We start from the raw sequence: 23,071 nt of genomic DNA on the forward strand, positions 1-23,071 counted from the left end.
CCCCTGCGCTTTAAACAATCTTCGGAGAGCCGATGTGACACCACACACCGGATCGCTCACTATAGAGTCAGTCAATAGTGGCTAACTCTCGCAATAACGAATCTGGCTTCTCCTCCTCGAGGACGAACATGATTTCATCACACAACCAAGCGGAGGGAATACAAAACAAGAGAGCGACTGATGAATGAACCCCATTTTTGGTTCCGAAACACCGTTAAGACGAATCACTCAAGCAACAAACGTAACCGATTTATCGGGGACCCAGATCACACGACTTGGGTCACAGCACTATCGATTCACCGGTGTCTCGCCATGTACTTCACACAACATAAATGCAATTATCCTTTTATTCACAATATCGTATTATTAAACAATCTTGGTAGAGCCGATGTGTGGAGTTGCCCTCATTTTCCTTAATATTAACAGAGCACTAAACAATAAGTACGTGGCATTAGCGTGGACTCAATAGCCAGTCAAACATTTAAGCTCGAGAGAAGACTCAACATTAAAAGATACAGAATATAACCCGCACGATCCAAATATATCCGAAGATGCCCCTTACTTAAAGAGCGCTTGAAAGGCTTCGTTAAAGGTGAACACCTGAGTGACACGTACTAAAAATGTAACAGAAAAATTGAGTATCCTTAGACAGAAATATGAAGTATTGGTTAAAGCTACACAGGCAACATAAGCAGGAAAATGTCAAAAAATGTGCTACTTTTGATTGATCGTTTGGTTGTATTTTTCAGGACAATGTTTAGTTATACGAAGAATTCAATGAGTAAGATAAATGACCATTATCTCATTTTTATATTTCGTTATTTTAAAATAAATTTGCCAATCACAATGAGGTATATTGGTCATATATATTATACTTTCAAACGTAACTTCAAAGTCTACATAAGAAGGAATGTTTCCCTGTAGTTCCATCTCTTGTACGCATGTCTGTGATATGTAGTTTTTTTTTCCGAAAGAGCCCCGATGAAAATTACGTATTCAGTAATTCGGCCGCTCAATGAAGTGTTAATAATAATAAATAAATATATATAATATATATATATATATATATATATATATATATATATATATATATATATATATATATATATATATATATATATATATATATATATAATATATATATAATATAGGCCTAGAGTGTATTTAGTTTAGCACACTTATTAGAAATTTATTTGATATGTTTACCTATTGACTCATTAGATATCTCCAAAGCTAGAGAGAATGCCGAGTAATATAGGCGATTATCATATCAGGAACTTTCCCATGTTGGCCACTGAGTCTTATTTTGAATAATTATATTTGCTATCGTCTTTGCTCGTAGTTTCTGCAAGATATACCTATTTTGGAGCTGCAAGTCAATACCAAGGACAGCTACTGTGTGAACGGTTTGGTTTACGACTAGTGATAGACGACAGTGAAGATAAGCATGAGCGTATAGTGCAGACGATTGAAAAACCCGAGAAGTACTTCTGGATTGATGCTGCAGTAACATCTGACATAAAAGTAGTAAAGACAAGTGATGACCTGGAACTTAGCTATAAACCATTTGCGAGAAATCATATTCCGACAGCGAACTACTGCATTGCTATTTTGTAAGTCTCTGCAATTAGCATTTGTAGTTAAAATACCTAGTGAAATTATATCATTGACAAATATGTTATAACAATGGAGTCTTTCCTTACAATAATCTCTACTGTTAATACTTTTCCATAGTTTTCAATTTTGTCTATATTATTGTGTGATTGCATAGTGGATAAGATAAAACATGCAAGACTTAAAGATAATGTGACTAACAATGTCACTGCTACCATTGAACCAAACAGTTGTAACTGACAAAAATGTCGATGATAAATTTGTCACTGACATGTCTTTACAGGTACGGCAAGTGGAAGCAATTCCTTGTGACGAAATGTGGATGCCGATTTGCGAAAATGCAAGTAAGGAAATCATAGCTCTAAAAATTATACTGCGTCATGTTTACTTCTAAATTTCCTTGTCGTTTTGTACGTACATTGTACTCCACTCTCAATGTCTTTTCCGAACGTTTACAGGCTCGGCTGACCTCATCGTCATGAACAGATGGGAGGGAACGCAGGCACATGAAGTCTGTAGGCGCTTTGGTTTGCATTTAATTAGAATTATGGACGAGGCGAAACATGTCGATGCGGTGACCTTTGTACATGCCTTAAATATTCGAAATTATATGTGGATAGATGCCTACGTTAATTTACCCTCTGGAGAGTTAACAACACATGATGGTTCCGTCGTGACATACACGCCAGCTGTGTTTGACGTAGGCACCGATTCTTGCATTATGCTTAACGTGCGAGAGAAAATCAGGTACGTTTTATAGTTATCAACTTGGTAATATGTCATTTTGTCGGTCTATCATCCAGCGTTAGCCCAATTACAGGATGGGGAACGCATAACCTTATTAATTTCTAACCCATTTAATTTCAAAGATCAACTTTTAGACAAAGACACATTTAGGGAACTCGCATTCTATTCCAAGTCGAACTCAAGGTATATTACGTATATCGATCGAAAGACAAATACGCAATGATTACCTTTTCATAGGTTTCTTTCTTCAGCCCGGTGTTAAGGGATTCGTAATATACTTTCGCATTAAAGATTCTTTTTATGAATTTCAAAGGAAATAGCCAATTTAAAGTGTCACGGCCAATATTCGTAGCACTATGTAACATTTTCCTCTATTTGAGATTATTAATGGCCACAATTCCTGTGATAGTTCTATGGAGAAATGTATTTAATGATTTAATTTCGAAAAAAAAAAAACTAAGACGCTTAATATTTATCTTACCCCAGAGTTTTAAAATGCGCGCCCACAAGTGTATAACAGAAAGGTATTGAAAAACATTAAGATTTCAAATGTCTGTCCCGCAGGTGCATTCTAGGGAACAAACCCCTGTCACTTGTTTATTTTCCGGCAGCAGCAGTAACTGGCTGGCTAAGCTTCATGTGTTCAATCCACTATCAACGCAACAGCTTACCACTAATGCGACTGTCTGCTTATTCCTTTAATTATTTTATTATGGTAACTATATATGGCCCCGGGAATGCAGCAAGTGTATATTCTACGTACTTGACGTTTAGTGAAAGGCCGCTGATAGGGCGACCTTTGACTACTTGTCCACTACTTGACTAGTACGTCCTAGTTAATGTTAAGGTAAATGGTTCGGCTAAAATTAAGATTGAAAACTTATACAACAGGAAATTCTAAAGTGTGAAGGACGGTATATTGAAGATGCATGCGAAAATGATCAGCTACCTTTTTGTTGAGCGGTAAAGGTCGCCCGACTTGTTTAGCAAACTTTGACAAGTTTTGTTTTCACCTTTGTTGTCACTTCAATGTTTTAATATTATAGCATGTATTCGTGCATTAGTTATTAACTTAAAGGCAGTCTGAGACTCCAACAAATCATTTTAGTTTTTAAATTGATTCTCAGCAATAAAGTGAGAAAACGGGCCCCCTCACACTGATTTTTTTCATCGTTTCAATAAACATCAGGCTTGAGACATTGGAGTGGAGGACATCAAGATGTGACGGTGCAAGAAATGTCCTGTGTGAAGGTAATAGAATTTATATTTTGCACCCACACATATTGTTCAAAAGTATTCTTGAGCAGCCTGAAACACAGCATCGACTTTATATAGCTTGAAAAATACATACATATCTCAGACGTTCACTGGAGATAATCATATTTCCAACGTTTGCAAATCATGATTATCAAGGATTCTTCAGATGTTTGGTTATGTAACTTTGTCTCGAAAGAGCGTTAATGTCGATCTTTTTTTCTGAATACTTCTTGTTCCTGAGGGATTATGGAATATCTATAGATAAGCATGTTTTTCTGACTTTGTTCCCCTAACACTGCATGAAAACCCAATAATTCAGATAAATTCACATTAATGAGTTGCCTGTAGTGTAGCATAATACACGTGAATTCACATGAATCCAAGTGAATACAGGCTTGCTGAATACAAAAAATGGATTATTGACTGTATTCATCTGTATATGCACTCTTCAGCTAAAATACAAGCAATAATCCATGTTAATACAGTAGTAAGTATTATAGGGTTTCTATGCGGTGTAACATGTTTTCATTGTGTTTTAAACAGTTAACAATTTATGACATTAAATCTATTTCTACATCAAGCGTTTTTTGGAACGGCGATATTAAAAAAAGAATAATGTCTAAATATTTGAGTTTCAGTATTAATAGTCGCGCCGGCGGATTACAGACTACGCATGCGCATATTCATAATATACTATGCGAGTAGCCGGAAGTGACTCTACCTTTATGGGCGCCTCCATGTTTTTTTGAGTACTCATAAATAAACAAATACAAAACGAGCAAATTATTATTTTATAGCCTGTAATTTACAAAATATATCTTTTTTTAGCCAGTTAGTGTTATTATCCACCTTGTCGCTGACAGAAAATATCGTTATATCACGCATAAAAAATAGAAAATGGGGAAAACTGTAGTGCGTATGAACGAGGGGGGCATACGCAAAGAATGCTGGGAAAGAATTTTAGAAAAGCGCCCCGCGTGTCAATTACTAGATTCGAAAATTGCCAGTTTTTAGACGGAACGCTCTAGTTTTCAGCTTGTAAGTGGAAGGTGGGCAGTGCGGTTACCATTGCAATGGTAATGATAGCATATTACGTCCCTTGATTAACACAATAGGCTGTTTAAAAAAATTGCCCGTTTTTGTCCAACATTTTGACCCATTACAGAAAATCTGTACCTGAACTGCTGCAGGGTTTGACGTTGTGTACCGTGTGCGTATGTGAACTGCTTTCAAATAAATTTGCCAACTTTTTTTACTTTTCACATGCCACCATTTTTTAAAAGGTCCCAATAAATAGGACAATAATAATTAGAGTCGGCAATATATTGGCCTAACTTTTTTAGTTTTACCAATATATTGAACATTCAACCATATATTTGAATTGTTGACATTGCACGAAAACGGTCATTACTCTGAAAGTGTGATGCCCCAGCCACAAATATAAGATGTATAATAATGCGGTTATCACGAAAATACATTGAAGGATGCACTTGGACATTGGCGCCGTGCATCGCCCTCCACTTCGCGTCGGACAATCGCGTCGGACAATACGCTGCATCAATGTCTTCGTGCACCCTTTGCTGTATTTTCATAATAACCTCATAGTATATAAAAATTGTTCATAAGGACTTCCTTGAGTTGTGTATGCAATACAGATAACCCACTATTGAAATACGGTAGCTAACATCTGAAAATATTTTGGCCAATACATTGTTGAACTTTCAAAATATTTTCCAATATATAGTCTTTTTTCAAATTATTGTTCAATATAAAGATAAAGACTGAAACGTTAGAACAATATATTGTTGGCTCTTATTATATTGTCGAATTTTTGGGACATGTATAAATATTTTGTCATCCTTTTGAAAAAGAAAGTATACACACACACACACACACACACACACACTCACACACACACACACACACACACACACACACACAACATAATATATAATATATATATATATATATATTATTAAGGAATAATATATATGAAATAACTTAATGTTAACGGATGGTAACATGTGGTGAACGTATATATATATATATATATATATATATATATATATATATATATATATATATATATATATATATATATATATAATAAATCTATATATATGTATATATGTATATATGTATGTATGTATGTATGTATATATATATATATATATATATAGAACAAAGCAGGTCAAGACGCACCAACTCAGGACACCAAGCTCTTCATTTATAAAATTTATTACACCGACGTTTCGTGGGAGTAATCCCACTTTATCAAGGTTAAAACAATCTGAAATAAAATAACAACGACAAACTTAAAGTAAAATACACATGCTAAAATAGATTGAATCATACAGAGACTGGAAAACGTGTAAAAGTTAAAATAAAATTGGCGCCAACTTACAAAAAAGCCGAGCAGAAAACTGCTCCGCTTTCCTTCAAACCCAGGAGTCGAATGGTCAAAGTGTGGGTATTGTTTCAAAACAACGTCAAGGCTTATTTATACTTGAAAGACATTTGCATATAAAGTGTAGGAAAGGTGGCAGTGCAAACCACACAGAAATGACGTACTAAAATATCCGACTCTGAAAATACAGCTCAAACAGGTGAAATTATGAACCGTGGACAATAGCGTACATCCAAGGACACTTATGTAACAACTGAAATTCTACAATACATCAACTGGAACAGTTACAAAGAAAACTAAAAAAGAATACTGCTGAAAGAGTGATGCCTACTAAAAATCGTCAAAATGAAATGAAGAAAGAGCTCTAAAATCTGCTTACACATCTAGAATTTTTGTGGTGTCTCTCTGTTCAAACCCTGAGGATACATTGTGTTGAGTTGAAATATCCACTTGGACTCTGTGAAATCTCTGGAGAATTTGTCATCTTTGTGTACCTTTTCAAGAATTACAACTTTTTGTATTTTTGACGGAGTGGTTAGATGAATTAAAATGTTGGCTCACGAACATTGAAGGATTATTGGGGTCAGACTTATTAGATTTAATCATACTCCTGTGTCCAGCCATTCTATATCTGATTTTATTCTTGGTTTGTCCAACATATTGACACATGCATTTATCACAGTAGATACAGTATATAACATTCTCAGTGTTACAATTATAATTCCCTTTTATTTGAAATATTTTTCCATTATGGATATTAGTCATTTTGTCCGTTTTTACCATATGTGAACACATTATTTTACATTTACTATCTCCACATGGTCCTGAACCATAATTTATATTGTCACTACGTTTCAATGTTAATTTATGTCTAACAATGAGTTGACCAAGGTTTGCGCACACTCTTTGTGAAATAAGAGGTGGGTGGGGCACGACTTCACGCATTCTTTTGGAAATTTTTAATATATCTTGGTGTTTTTTTGGCCATTTCTTTTATATTTGGGCGCAGAGGATGAAAGTCACTGACCCATGCTACTCTCTTTGTTGTCTTAGGTTTGTTATATTGAAGAAAATGTGTCCTAGGTTTATTACGAACCTTCTCTATGATTTCAATTATCTTATTTTTATTATATCCTGATTTAACCAATTTATCTTGAAACTCTTCTATTCGCTGATCAAACCATTTGTCTAGGAACAAATGCGTCTCAGTCTTATGGTACCACTGTAGATAATGCTGTTGAATATATGCTTGGGGTGAAAAGAGGATGGAGGCAGATATCTACCGCATCGGTTGGTTTAATATATAGATCTGTCTCTACTCTTGAATTAATTAGGCTGGTGGACATATCCAGAAAATGTTGCATTTTTGTACCGTATTCTAAAGTAAATTTGATTGACGGGTGAATGCTATTGAGGAAAGTGTGATAAGTTTGGAGTCTATTTTCACCAAGTGTCCAAATACCGTACAAATCATCAATGAAACGTTTAAGAAAGTCTGCTTGATCTTTATAAACACTTGTTTTTTCTCCAAAACCAGCTCATAAATATGTTAGCATACATGGGTGCAAAGGGAGTACCCATGGCTGTACCATGTGTTTGAAGGTAGTACTCTTCACAGAATTCAAAGTAGTTATTTTGAAGGATGATATCTGCTAGATCAATGATATCATTGATGTTTTTGTCATTTAAATTAGAGCAGGTTTTGAAAGCATGTTTTAATGCTTCTAATCCTTCTTTACGGGGAATATTAGGATAGAGGCTCACCACGTCAAGACTAAAAAGAATGGTATTGTCTGGCAAGTTTGACAGCTGTGATGCATTATAATGGTGCAAATGATTCAGAAAATCGGTGGAATCTTTGACCAACTCTACACAGTATATTGGCACGATATTCATGAGTTGATAGTGAAGCCAGAGCGAGGCTCTACGAGTGGGACTATTGATCTGTGAGATTATTGCTCGTATGGGTGGTTTAACGTCAACCGTGATGTCTGGATTTTTCAATTTATGCCATTTAGCAAGCCCATGAATATAAGGAGTTTTAATGTTATCATTGTGGCAAATAGCTAACTTCTCTGTATCTGAAATTGTAGAATTGTGATGCATTTTATCTGCTTGTTGAACAATTTTCGCATGAACTGTGGGTGTAAAATCTGTACTCATCTTTTTGTAAAATTTGATGTGATAGGTGTTCCTTCATGACTTCAATGTAATTCTGTCTATTCCATACAATAACTGAACCACCCTTATCTATCTTACTGATATATATGGACTGGTCATTTCTAAGCTTATTGATTTCTTTTCTTTGTTCAGTTGTGATATTGTCATTGTGTTTAGAATATTTACTTTTACCTGTGGGATCATACTGTAAAATCTCATCCAATTGAATTTCACAGTATTTGTCCAGCATGGGATCTCTGCCCGTAGGTGGTGTCCATTTACTTTCAATTCTCAGTTCTTTTGGTAGCTCTCGTGAGGCAGTGTCAGAGTTATTTTCACGATCAAGAAGAATTCTCTAAGTCGTAAGCGACGATGATATAGCTGTGTGTCGTTTATGAACTTCCATTTATCCCATGTTTTGGGCACTGGTATGAATCCCAACCCATTACTTAATAGTGATCTAGTTGCTGTAGAAAGTTCCTTACCGCTGATGTTGACGATCGAGTTTTCATTTGTTGCTATTATTGCTTCTTGACCATATTTTTTCTTGCTCGTTTCTTCTGTTTTCTAATGTTCTTGTCATATCTACGATTTTTCTTCTTGGCAGATGTATTACTTCTCTGTATGGATTTCTGATCGGGTAGTTTTGAGCCGTTCTTGGCGTAGTCTTCTTGTGGGACACAACAGATGCCAGAGACGCAAACTTGTTTTTGTGTATTCTGTTAAGTTTTATCTCAGTGTTTCTCACTTGATTCTGTAGCTGTTTATTCAAGCGACGATAAGTGCGGTTACCTGTATTCTCTTTGAGTTTCTTTCGTAAGTTTTGTGTTCTTGTTTGAAGTTTTGGTTCTAGTTCGTGTTTGTAGAATGAAATAAGCATATCTTGTAACTTTGTCGATGTTTCACGTAAAGTGCAATGCCATTTATAGTTCAAATTCGAATTCTGCAGAGGCGGCTTTTTGAATATAACGAGACCTGATGGTACTTTCTCTTCCGAGCGGCATTGTTGCAAATAAGTTGAATGCGATTTGTAACGAATAAGTCTGTCCGTTGTATTTCTCAGATTGCTATAGAGCTTGTTCAACTGCATGGTCAGAGTTCAACAGTTAGCTAGAAGATTTACCTTGGATCTGAAGAGATTCACAGGGGTTCCGATCATCAATATGGAGTAGTGTAGCACGAAGCCGATGAACCACCAACAAGATAAGCTCTAGCTTAGGGTGGAAATATGTCCATAAGGATCCAGTGGATTCACAGGGCTGTCTTGATATAGGCAGAAGCCGTAATAATGTAGAACAAAGCAGGTCAGACGCACCAACTCAGGACACCAAGCTCTTCATTTATAAAATTTATTACACCGACGTTTCGTGGGAGTAATCCCACTTATCAAGGTTAAAACAATCTGAAATAAAATAACAACGACAAACTTAAAGTAAAATACACATGCTAAAAAAGATTGAATCATACAGAGACTGGAAACGTGTAAAAGTTAAAAATAAAAATTGGCGCCAACTTACAAAAAAGCCGAGCAGAAAACTGCTCCGCTTTCCTTCAAACCCAGGAGTGGAATGGTCAAAGTGTGGGTATTGTTTCAAAACAACGTCAAGGCTTATTTATACTTGAAAGACATTTGCATATTAAAGTGTAGGAAAGGTGGCAGTGCAAACCACACAGAAATGACGTACTAAAAATATCCGACTCTAAAAATACAGCTCAAACAGGTGAAATTATGAACCGTGGACAATAGCGTACATCCAAGGACACTTATGTAACAACTGAAATTCTACAATACATCAAACTAGAACAGTTACAAAGAAAACTAAAAAAGAATACTGCTGAAAGAGTGATGCCTACTAAAAATCGTCAAAATGAAATGAAGAAAGAGCTCTAAAATCTGCTTACACATCTTGAATATATATCTAGAATATATATATATATATATATATATATATATATATATATATATATATATATATATATATAGGTTCACCACATGTTACCTTCTGTTAACATTAAGTTATTTCATTGTTTCTATTTTGATATCATCTATAGATGATGATACCCATAATTTGATGACCAATGCGCCTACGACAATCTTACAGGTAATTAGATTACTCGGACATTGCACGTTAAGCTTTTAATATTAGGGATGAATCATGAATACATTAAAACGTACATGCTTTAATTGTTTTCCCCGCTAATTCTGGAACACAACATTTGGTATGAGCATCATCGTATTGTAAATGGCATCACAGTAGCCACATTTCGGAAGTATTACAAAGCGTTTCTTTTTATACATCCTTAAAGCATCACTATGATATTTTGAAAATGTACTTCTGCAATTCGATCGATGTGAACATTCCTGTTCAGCAAAGTTAGTCGTCTACTCACCTAGTGCTGTCTGAACATGTTCATCGTGTACGTCTATCACCAGTATCACCTGTTTCATAATTACAAACAATCATTGCCCTATAATATTGCTATTCCACAAGCTTATTTTCGTTTTGTTTTCCGTGCAGAGAATTGACGATATCGAGGTTGACATTTTGAAACTACAGGAAGAAATTTTACTCTTATCATGGGCATTGCCTTGGCGCCAAGGTTTGTTTTTAAGTTCTTGTTTTTTTAGTTTTGCATAGTTAGCGAAAGACAGAAGATTATTCAAGATAATGGACTTTTATTTCTTATGCGCTAGTTATGGAAAATTCCTCCTTTTTATCTGCAAGAAAATGGATTATTTACTAATCTGTAATTGTTATTAAGCTAAGAAGACGTTCCAAAGTTTGCAAACACGTAAATAAAAGTGAGAAATGTTTGAAAGTGAGAAATGTTTGAATTATCTGGTGAATAGATAATAACATAGACGTGTCAGTTTGCATACAATATGACTTTCAGGATTTTCATTGCAGGAAAAGGAATCGGCACTAAAATAATTTCATGTGTTTTACAGATATTTTTGACAAACTACAAGGTGTTTTAGATGACATTGCGCTAAATATCACCGAAATCATCAATGCAGATATACGAGGACGATTTACACAAATCATCCTGACAATCACTGACGATATAGCAGACTTCCTGATAAGCAAGATGACCAGGAGTGGCGACAGTGTTCAAGTTGTTCTCGCGGCTCCTTCGCTTGTTCTGAACTTGGAAAAGAACACACTACAGAACCTGAGTCACGGTACATTGATGGTTGGCCCTGAAAGTGGATTTGATATGCCTTTTGCGGAGGACATCTTTCCACATTTAAGCCTTGACGTAACACTAATCAGAGTGGTATGTTTAACATTAAATACTAATTAGCGATATGTATCTTCCCAAATAATATGTAACATGCGGTTACGGTGGAGCTGCATGTTGCCGACACAGTTTTTTCAAAGCAATTTTTCCCATCAAAGACGACAAGGACACCCGCTCAAACTATATATTTTCGAAATGCAGAGATTCTAAGGTTAAGTATGGTAGCAGTACTTGACTCGAAAAATGAAGTTTGTGTACATTTTGGGTAAAAAACCTCAATTTTGGTATCTATGATAAAAAGTAATTTAGGTAAAAAAATTGACACTATTTTCTGAAATGTAATATTTTACTTGAAAGAAGAGTATATGTAGACTATTTTCTTTTGCATTATATTTCCGCATTCAAAAAGGCAAGGGTTGAAAGACTGACACTCAAAAAAGTAATCAAAATCATGATTAGCAAAATTCAATGGCCTCTTATTAAAAATGTACGAACTTTATTGCCACACAAAAAGTTGTTTTTTATAGAGCATTTGAAGAACATATTTGAAAATTTCAGAAATTTTGAGCAGAGAGGGTGGGGTTGAATTCTTTGGAAATTTTTAAATCGGAAGGAAAAAGAAGTCAGGAAATCGGGTGATTTGCATACATTTGCATTAATTAACACCTTCTATCTCGCAATTTATGACTGCTTGACAAGCAAAAAGGTGAACCCAACCAACATTTTAATCTTGGGTCAACTAATTAATTAAAATTTAATGAATATTCGCAAAAAGTGATTTTTGAGCACAATATGCTGTGTTGGGCGCAGCGCCCCCTTAAAGAGTTCTCTTTTAGGTGAAGGAAAAGGTAAACGGGAAATATATTTCAAATCCAAAGTTGGATGGCTACTAAGATGCGTGGCTGGCAAGGTAAATGGCATTTACTGAGGGTGACCTCAGGTAGAAAATGTATCAATCAATAACTGTACCTGTGTGCATATTTGTGGGTTTGGTTGTTAGTTTGAAAGCCGACGATGTCTCTGAAAAATAAAGATGCCAATTGGCATTGATATTTAGTTGCATATACCGAATCAAGATGCCTCAGGCTGCACTTTTATCCAACATTCAAATCCTTTAAGAATTGGTCAAATGAGGTCTCTCTACTCTTGACTTAGATAACCCGCTTTGGAGCTGAATTTCATCATGTTGCAAATATGTCAGACCAATTTACAACTGATATATTGAGTTTGTTATTTAAGACTGAATCAGGCAGGATATCAAAGGTATGTATTTCGTCAAAGTAGTTGTCACGTTTGCACAAGATGTCAAAATTAAGATGACTTTCACACACTGAATCAGTTCTTTTGTACTTGTACTTTCAGTAGAATGTCTTTTCATTGCTTCCTGGAAAATAAATTCACCTACAATTATTACCTAGAAAAGATATTTAAGGTCTTATAAGAGGTCTATATTAGAGGCGCCTGACACACCGGAAAATCAATAACAAATTGTGGAATCTTAGTTCGCATGTTGTAGACAGCTTTTTCCACATAAAAAGGCTTTGGTTTCTCTCTGTCAGAACATGAGAACGTCATCCAGACAGTAAAGGAGCGTAGATTTTGTCTGTGTTTGACATTCGATCCAAATGTGTTATCAGTAGCAACCGGCCTATTGCTTGAAATCATGCTAACGTGAGACAAAATCCGGTTATTAATGATAAATATTTACGCCGCATCGTATCAAAGTACGATACTATGTAATTTGAATATTATGACAAAAATGATAGGACATGCGATCATGAAGAGGTCTCAACAATATAAGGTTATGTCACTATGAAAGTCCTTTCTCTCTTCAGTTTGAGACACGTGATATGTTGCCGCACTATGAATAAACACTGATCCGTGTCGCTGGCAGATTATATTTGGATGATGGCCGAGGTGGCTTTAATAATGTAAACTCATTCTAACTGGAAATATTTACCGAGCAAAATGACAAGAATTTTTTAAATACTACCCGTGGGTCTAGAAACTCTTCAAAAAATGCCGTGTCTATAGCATAGGGCCGCGGCACGTTCCCATTGTTTATTCTATGTTGTATGCAAATGACATGTTGGTCAGACTGAGGTTTTGTGGAAGAATAAACAGTAATAAATAATGTGTTAACTGTTTAAATTCTCGATGTTTTCAGTGCAAAACGCTACAGAGGATATAGGGGTATGGCTTGCTAATCGTGAAACACCATCTAATGAGACATTCCTCGTAGGGAAATACGTAGATACTGATGCCGCTACACGTTACGCGCTTATGATTAAGGTAATACCTCAGCTAGTACTTATATGATTCAGCCATTATCGACTCCTCCGTGTACATGGTTTCGATAAATTTCTTACAGCTAGATGTATGTTTTCGTATGCCAATCTTCCGGACAAAATTGCAACGATTCATGTAGCTTTTCATTAAAGAATACCTTTGGTCATGTTTGTGTTCAGTGTCATCACAGACAAAAACATTATTTGTTCTTTTGTTTGTTTTTCATGTTAGCTACCCCAATATTGTACATGGATGTATTTAGTTATTCCGCACCTCAAATAATTTATTGAACAAGCATATTTCATGTTATATATTGCAGGATATTAAGCCTTTTCACGCTGTTAAATTAATGCTGACAACATCTTCTCAGATCTTTGAAAACACCACAGCGTATGTGTCGACCCAATTACCTGCAAACTTAAGTGATAGCAGTGGTTTTCAGTTTTCGAGTGAAGTTATTTTTCTCGAAGGCGTTGCTGGTATCTTCCTACCAGAAGACGAAATTATAAAGGGTGGAAGCTACAATATCACATTTGATCTGCTGTACAGTACGTTAAAACATTTGTAATTTCTCTCCCACAACTCGAGATTAAATGGTTCAAACTGGTGTGGCAAATAGCGAGCCTTATAATATTCTAGCAATATTTTGCTGATGTGTTTTCCTCCAGGATATCGCTGTCTTTATTTGTTATATTTTAAGTCGATTCCGGGTATTCATTTGTCGTGCATGCTTCAGTTCCCATTAGTGAAAGCTACGTTTGAGCTACGAGATATTGATGAGCTGTTACCGTTTGATTATAAAGAATTTCTCGATCATTATTGCCTCCCCGTTTCAAGTATTTCTTAAGCTTCACCTCCCTCTCAGAGAAAATAAATGCCAGTCGTTTGTTTAAAATTCTGACTTCGTCAACCATTGTAGCGATGATTCGTCCCCTTGACAACCCTTATATGCACCATTCACTAGATTAATCCTAGAATTTGACTATCTAGAAAACAATGCTTGTTCTTTGTACTTTGTACCAATTTTCAGGTCAAGGAATTGAGTTCAGAGTGTCAACTACCCAGCACAGGTGTAGTTATTCCGTTGACGCCGCCTACTCCTGGCAAAATGGTGGTTGCAAGGTGCGTAGTTTATATCGTCATATCTAAATTTACAGAATTGATTTTCATGAGTTATATCTGTTTTCAAAACAAGTACCTAAACAGTCAACAGATGTATGGATTGACAGGGGAAGACCTTACTATTTCACACGAATCTATGCAAATGAACCTCAATACCGGCATCATGCGTTGCACTGGCTTGTGTGATTTCGTAATATGCTACATATGCTAAAAACTGCATAACTTTCATTTTACTGTACAAATAATAGAACTTTATGTAATTTACATAAAGTTAAATACTTAAATTAATTAAAGGTAAATTACATAAAGTTCTTAACAGAAATACACTCAAATTAAGCTACAGTTGCATGCACAACATGGGCAGCATTATAAAATCACACAACAAACGGCTCACCCAGGGCAATGATAGAAACTCACTGACGTATGTAAGTGCCGCATCAAGACCAATTGCCCACTCAAGGGGCTTGCCAGTCTAAATCTATAATCTATAAAGCTACTGTTACAAGCGATGCCAATGAGGCGAAACATTACATCGGTCTAACTGACAACACATTTAAAACACGCTATGCAAATCATGTTCCAATCTTTCCGAAGTAAGGCATACGCCAAAAGCACAGAATTGTCAAAATATGTCTGTCACTTGAAATCTCAGGACAAACCATTTAACATATCATGGTCAATCCTATCAAAAGCAAGCAGTTACTCAAATGTGTCAAGAAATGCAACTTTGCCTTACTGAGAAGCTATTCATAATCAATGCAGATAAATCTAGCCTTTTAAACAAGCGTTCGGAGTTGGTCTCCAAGTGCCGACACGAAAACAAATTTTACTTGTCAAATTTCAATCCAACCCACAACACCAAATGGTTTGACCCAACCTGACACTTATATGTAAGCACCTGAAGCAAATTTCACACAATAAAATCTACCTATCTGACGATCGCGTGTATGCGTGAAACTCGAGTAATAGTACCAAACATACTTGATGTGTTCTCATTTTATTGTAATATTGCTCTGCATCCCTGCATCGAGCACTTTACCCCTCTGAGAAGATACAAACAAGTTTTGGTATATATATATATATATATATATATATATATATATATATATATATATATATATAATATATAATATATATATATATATATTGTCAAAATAAGTAATCGTCAACAAAAGATTGATTATTTTGACGATATACTTTGTCCAGTTGTTGTTATATCACTAGTTTATAATATTGCCAGGTTTTTTAAACATTTGATACTTGTAGCAAGTACTCAAATTAAGAAATAAAATATACTAACGATATACCAAGTTGTCTCACTGTTTTCAAAAGCATTCTCCCATAAGTGAAATGAATAGAAAATGTTTCACTGTGACAGGCACAGACTTTTAAGGTTGGGGACTACTCATACCAAGAATGTTGTCATATTCTACAATCCACATTTTTGTAGCTTGTAAAATGACTGTTCCAATGACTGTTCAATTATACATACCCCGTGATTTTGAGCTGTACACATGACTTTGTTGCTAATTGGACCTGTTCAAAGAAATTGGTAACGATCATCGATAAAAATATTGTTATTTCATCACACTCCTGATTCTTAAATATTTTCTAAATGTAGTTTTTCCGATATAAACATCATGTATGAAGTTACTCATCCAACAACATAGATGGCACCTTATTTAATGTAATAAAATATGATAAATGCCGAGTCAGCACCTTTGCATCAGTGTTTTTTCCAAACAAAATTATATAAAATTATGATTCTCATTTAAAAATCAAGCACAGTATATTCATGAAAGAAAGGTATATGCGAGAAAAGTGGCCGCTTTACGTAGAAATCGACTGCCAAACGACAAGGGAACGTGGGACATTATCAAAACATGAAAAGAGCGCGCAGAAAGTGATCATGACGACGTATCCGCTCCTCTATAAATGTGTTTTGGATAAAATAAGTTTACAATGAAAGACATAAGCTTCTAAGGTGCTATTGACATACAATATTGGTTCGATATGCGAAGGTACACAGATATATAAGTAAATTTAGAAGTTCCCAAAACTAGTCAAACAACACTGTACGCTACTCATTGATGGTATCTTCTAATGAACGATCTTGAATCCGTGGCCAACAATCATCATTTTGATGCGTTCCTTGGTTGATGATTGGTAGATTAATGTGTTAAAATCTGAATACACATGTAATTGAACTATCTTGTGATCGTTCGCACGGTTAGGAAACAGACGGGATGGAGGCGAGATGGCGAAGGTCCACGGCCCCAGGGAGCATGAGCATTCATCGCAGTCACTTTGATTTTGACATGATACCGAAGTGCGATTTTTCTAGTATATATACGTTTATTAATGTTCAGTATTGTAACATACATTAAATATTTCATATTGTAACGTACAGCATTAAACTGCTGAATGATAAATTTGTCGAACTTACAAAATGTCACCGTCCATCGTGCTTTGAAGCAGTAGCCGTATTATAAACATATCGCGCCCTAATTTTTTAATCGTCCTTTCAATTAATTTGACCTAAACTAATATATGGAAGTGTTGACTTCCGATGAATTTGACTAACCACCAAACATTCTTTCGACGTGATGTGAACACGGTCGAACGAAAATAGGACATTGTACGTCTCCTTTCCCTAAATTCCTGAACCAGGTTTCCTGCCTTTCCCTGTCTTAATGATCTGTAAAATGTGACATTCCTTTGCTTGGTATTGCTTTGTAACTGGGTACAAAACAATAGCTCATGAAAACATGTTGAAACTATGAACTAAAAATTGTCAAGACAAAATGTTGATAAAAGGCGAAGAAGGAATCGAGTGATCACACACGCAAACATGGACCGAGCTTACTTATTACAGCTGTCTCGCATTGTTTATTCAACTGATACTCAGTACTTACAATTGTTATTCAAATGCGCATATCCTTGCGTGAACGTTGGTGAGTCAATGGACTATGCCATACGTATAGGAATATGGTCCCTGCCATATCACGTGATGAAAGCGCCAAGCTTTGCGCTCTTTTACCATTATTCCAAATAGATGAAGTTGATGAAGTCTTAAAATACAACTTTGCAACACTATTTTTGTTTTTTTTCGTTTTTGTAAAAAGTTGCGCAAGTTAAAAATGGCGAAAGTTGCTTTTCCTGAATAGGCGACCACAAAGCGCTCCGCCACCTGTAAAGTATCATTAACTAATGCAACAATAGTACTCTTCCTTGACTGTGTCCAACATTTAGTATTGAAGATAGAAAGATAATCGAAATCATACCTATCCATAATCCGATAACACTAGGTCAAAACTCATATTACATAGTCAATTACATAGACAAAGAATAGCACAGAGCAGAAAGCAAGCACAACAAATCAACAAAGTCAAATTCATGAAAAATAGATTTATTGACCCTTGGCCAAAAGACCAAGAAGTGATGTCGGGTGTTGCGAAAATAGTAAGCGCATCCGTCCCAATATGTGACACCCGCCATATATCAATGAACTTGTGTAATTAGTGATATATCTCCGAAACTCGTTCAAGACGTTTACCATAATACCTGCTACAAATATTGATCTGATATATTTCTTATTGTACTGAGAAGCATTGAGCAGTGTCAAGTTAACACATAGTTCATTTGCATATTTAATGAAGTTTTGTAATAAGTGCTATAACTTCGAAATAACCGCACCGAATTTGATGATATATGCTGCAGATAATGATCAGACAGATATCTGACGGCGTTGAGAACCATTTGGTTGTGTGAGTAAATTAAGCGTTCATATGCATATTTAATCAATTTGTTATTAGTGATATAACTCTAAAATTATGGCTGTAAATTTTGTGAAACCTTCTACACATATCAAATCTGATAGATATCTCAATTGTGGCATGACGCAATGAGCAGTTTAAGGTTAATAAATAGCTCATTTGCATATTTGATGAAATTTTGCAATTAGAGATACAACTCTGAAGCATCTGCACCACATTCTATAAAAATGTGCTGCCGATACTGATCCGACAGATATCTGACTGTGTTGTTAAGCATTAAGTAGTGTAATATTAATGAAGGGTTCATTTGCATTTTTAATGAACATTGTAATTTGTGATGTATTTCTAAATTGTGGTACCAACTTTGTGAAATTTGCTACAGATATTGATCTGATCAATACCTAATTGTCACGTGAATCACTGTGCAGTGTCAAGTTAACACCGGGTTCATTTGCATATGTAATGAACATTGTCATTGATCTGATAGATATTTATTGTTCTATGAAGCATTGAGCACTGTCAAGTTAATAAAATGTTCATTTGCATGTTACAAGAAGTTTTGTATTTAGTGATTTAACGCCGAGAGCACTGTGCAAAAGTTGATGAAATCAGCTACTATATTATCTGGCAGATATCCGATTATTGTGTGACTATTCTATGTAATGAACCTGTTGTAAACCACGCAAACATATTCATTCACACCTGGTATGTAATTAAATTTGTGTATGACAGCAATAACACGTACTGAGTACCAGGAGTCCTCTTCACGTGCGTTTCCTAATTTAGCAATTACTGATGTATACAAGCTTAATACATTATTTGTTCGGGTATTAAGCGTATCTGAAAGTATGTTTTCGAAAGTCACTTTAATTTGAAGCAAACTCTGTTCTATCGAAGTTAAAAAATATTGTTGGTCTATATTAAAATAGATTTCACAAGAGTGTGTCATATGAATAGTGACCCCTTGTTTAATGATGAAAGCATTTAAAAATAAAACTTTCCTGTAAATTTTGTCTGATTTTTTTGAAAATCTGCGAATTAATAATATTAATTAAATTCGTCACCCGCATCACTGCATAAATAGATAAATGATGCACATGTAGCATTCTTTATTACTGACTTATGTCTTGATACCTCGCTAGCATATAGCTTGCCTACGACACAGGATAACTGAAGTGGAGGTTCATTAGCATGCTATTACAGAGTCATATCAAAACCTGAATCAGCATGGTACTCTCTGATCACGTCTTGCCCCCAGAGGTAATCAGTACGAAAACCATGCATGCAATTATGTTGTTAATTTCTCTGAATTCCGGCATATACTGGTCGAAGTCTTTGCAAGTGTTTCTGAAGTTGATAAATGTCAGAAAAGGGTGACACACCATGGAGAAGATACCTAAATGGAACAATGTGCAGTGTACATAAAGCCGCATCTCATTCGTCTGAATGTTTTCATCACTTGATTACATCTTTTTTCGCAACAAACAAGAATCAATTGACATTTTAATAACACACCACATGGCACCTAAACGTATAAAAGTGTAGTGACAAACTGTTCACTGGAAAGTTGATTGGTAACCGTATCATCCGTAGCATATATTAGAACGTTTAGCATGTAGAAACCGCATCGAAATGTTGTATCGGATTTCGCGCTGTTGTTGTTATTGTTGTTCAACAGGATAAATTCCTCGATAAATCAGGTACGCCGATTTTGGAAATATGAGTGGTTCTAAAGTATGTATTGCCCGTAAGCGTAAACGTAAGTCGTAATTACTGATTGACATGACACATGGTATGATATAATAATACACTTCGAAATACACATAATATCAAACGGATGTTAATATGACCATATAAACAGATACGACAATTAGGCTGCAGGAGCGTAACTGTGGAAGCATGCTGTCGCTTTTAGGTTTGTACAGCCCGTATTTGAATATAATCTGAATTTATGGATGATCGTTAATATGTCTGATGAGCATATCATCCTACGAAACGTATGAAACTTTTTCAAGCGTTGATTTTCTTAACGAATAACCCGTGCTAAATAATCTTTGATATATCAGCATTACAAACTAAACTTAGAAAAGAAAGCGGAACAAGTAACTCTTTAAATCAATAATCCTTCGTTACGACTAAACTTTCCCATTGTGAATCTTTTCGAAGCAATCCAAAGTATTTCAAATCAAGTTTTGGAGACATTGATATTTGAAGACCCAACATGGTTAAAACCTGCTACAAGAAAACATATATTAGTTAGATGTGCCAAAACAATATAAAGATTCTTTTTAGCAATCCAAACGTTTTTACGGGATTATGGGGAAGTTTGTTCTTTAATCCTCTAACAATTATCAAGGAACCATGGACATCACAATATATCGCTTTTGTCAGCTTTGACATACAATATCGTATACTGATGAGAACCCTTGCTAATAACCGAATGTATTAATAAATGTTTTAATATTCTTTCTACTATTATTATTATTTTCGGCTTAAGTGGTTTGTCTGAGATATAGCTATAACAGGAACAATAAAACCTTTGATTAGGAAATCAATTTAACAATGAATGCAGAAATCGACGACTGCGCATATATTCTAAATCAGAAATATTAAAGACACAGTTACTGCTAAATGAAATTCATAGTCTATAGCTCTGTCGTTACTGCATGAAATGCTCTCTTTACAATGGCTCTAGTGTAGCCTATAGTATACAGTTTTTAAATAAAGCTGAAATTATTCGTTTAAAGTCGCATTCGTATCATTCAGCACACGGACATCAGTACAAATCGAAATACTGCAGTGCACATATCACTGGATATTAACATAAGGCATATTTCAAGTATTTACGTCGTTAATTTAGAATAGAAAGACGAATCTAATTAATTGTTCAATGAGTAATGAGTACTGACCAAACTTGCTTGATTACATTAACACTGTTGGTAAATTTGAATGTATTTGATTGCACAAACACCTTGATGTACAGCTTGACACAGCATCGGACTGAACAAAACTATGTCTAAGCCCTTAAGGTTAGAAAACCATCGAATTGTTGACAAATGTTAATTGGCTTTTTATTTTTATAACACTTTTTAAAGGCCCGCGAATTACCTTAAGGGCACAAGTTCGTCACTTTCGATTCAGTACTGAATGAACAGGCGTGTCCTTTCGTAAACGCATTGCATAAATTACATTCAATGCCTAAAACTGATGACAGAGATGATATCGATGCAGAATATTGTCATTGATATTAATAGGGTTATACAAGCAAATGTTCCCGGGGAAGCATATATATATATATATATATATATATATATATATATATATATATATATATATATATATATATATATATATATATATTATATTATATTATATATATATATATCTATTATTATATATATATATAATAATATATATATAATATCAGACTGGTAACTTTCAAAACTTGCCTGTCCTGCCAGAAAGTTGCCTGTCCTGAATTTTTGACAAATCCATTCATTCAAAAAACACAAAACCATTATGTACTTCAAACTGTAAACAACTTTATTTACAACATGAGTATTAACTGTGATCTTACAAACAAACTGTTCTGAATTCCACTGTTTGAATTGAATTCTAATCCAGACTTGAATACATAATTTCTACAATAACAATGCTGATAACACTCTCATTAATTAATTAGTTAATTCAAACACACTTTGTCCATATCGCTCAAACAGTTAAAAGGTTTCACGATAGCGGTTTTAACAACGGGGAAACAATTTTTTTTAATTTGTCTCCATTTTATGCCACTTTATCGTATAAAACAAAGATGCAATCTGTCATCGAATTGGTACTACAATAAACCAAACTGAAAAGATTGCTGAGCAATACAGAAAACATCATCTGGCAAAGAAAATCAAAAACTGAGAGAGCTGCCATATAAGTAATCAAAGTTGGCGGCATGAATTAAATAAACCAATACTCTCCTCAGACCAAACCGATTTCAAAGGCCGTTTACAGCAAATATTGTTAACGAAACCATGAAACCTGGGAATGGCTAAACACAGAGAAACAAGATTTATTTCTCGAAGCAGCCCTTCACAACATGCTTTTCAAACACCGGAAAGCAGGCACCAATATCGACCCGAAATCTATTACAAAGTCCACGAAAAATTGACACAAAACTAAAAGTTTGGATAATCGATTTAAATGCCTAAAACAAACTAATCGTTGACAGATTAGTACAACATTTACTGTTAACATAACGAGCACTAGCAGCAGCTCATAATATGCCCTAAAACAAAAATCCTTATAAGCGTCCAGAAACTCCGGTCGATGCTGGTCATGTTAAATATAATATGACACCACACACCGGATCGCTCACTATAGAGTCAGTCAATAGTGGCTAACTCTCTCAATAACGAATCTGGCTTCTCCTCCTGGAGGACGAAGATGACTTCATCACACAACCAAG

The 23,071-nt window shown here is 35.1% G+C and overlaps 1 long non-coding RNA gene across 1 annotated transcript; it reads right to left on the reverse strand.

Annotated features, from left to right (window-relative positions):
• Positions 1–5,824: 5,824 nt before the first annotated feature.
• On the reverse strand, positions 5,825–6,534 carry LOC139126756 (uncharacterized). Its single transcript, XR_011550755.1, has 2 exons — positions 6,023–6,534; positions 5,825–5,908 (listed from the first exon to the last, which is right to left on the reverse strand). It is a non-coding gene; the product is annotated as an uncharacterized lncRNA (long non-coding RNA).
• Between the last annotated feature and the right edge of the window lie 16,537 nt (positions 6,535–23,071).

The sequence above is a fragment of the Ptychodera flava genome, chromosome 3, assembly GCF_041260155.1.
Source record: "Ptychodera flava strain L36383 chromosome 3, AS_Pfla_20210202, whole genome shotgun sequence".
NCBI lineage: Eukaryota > Metazoa > Hemichordata > Enteropneusta > Ptychoderidae > Ptychodera > Ptychodera flava.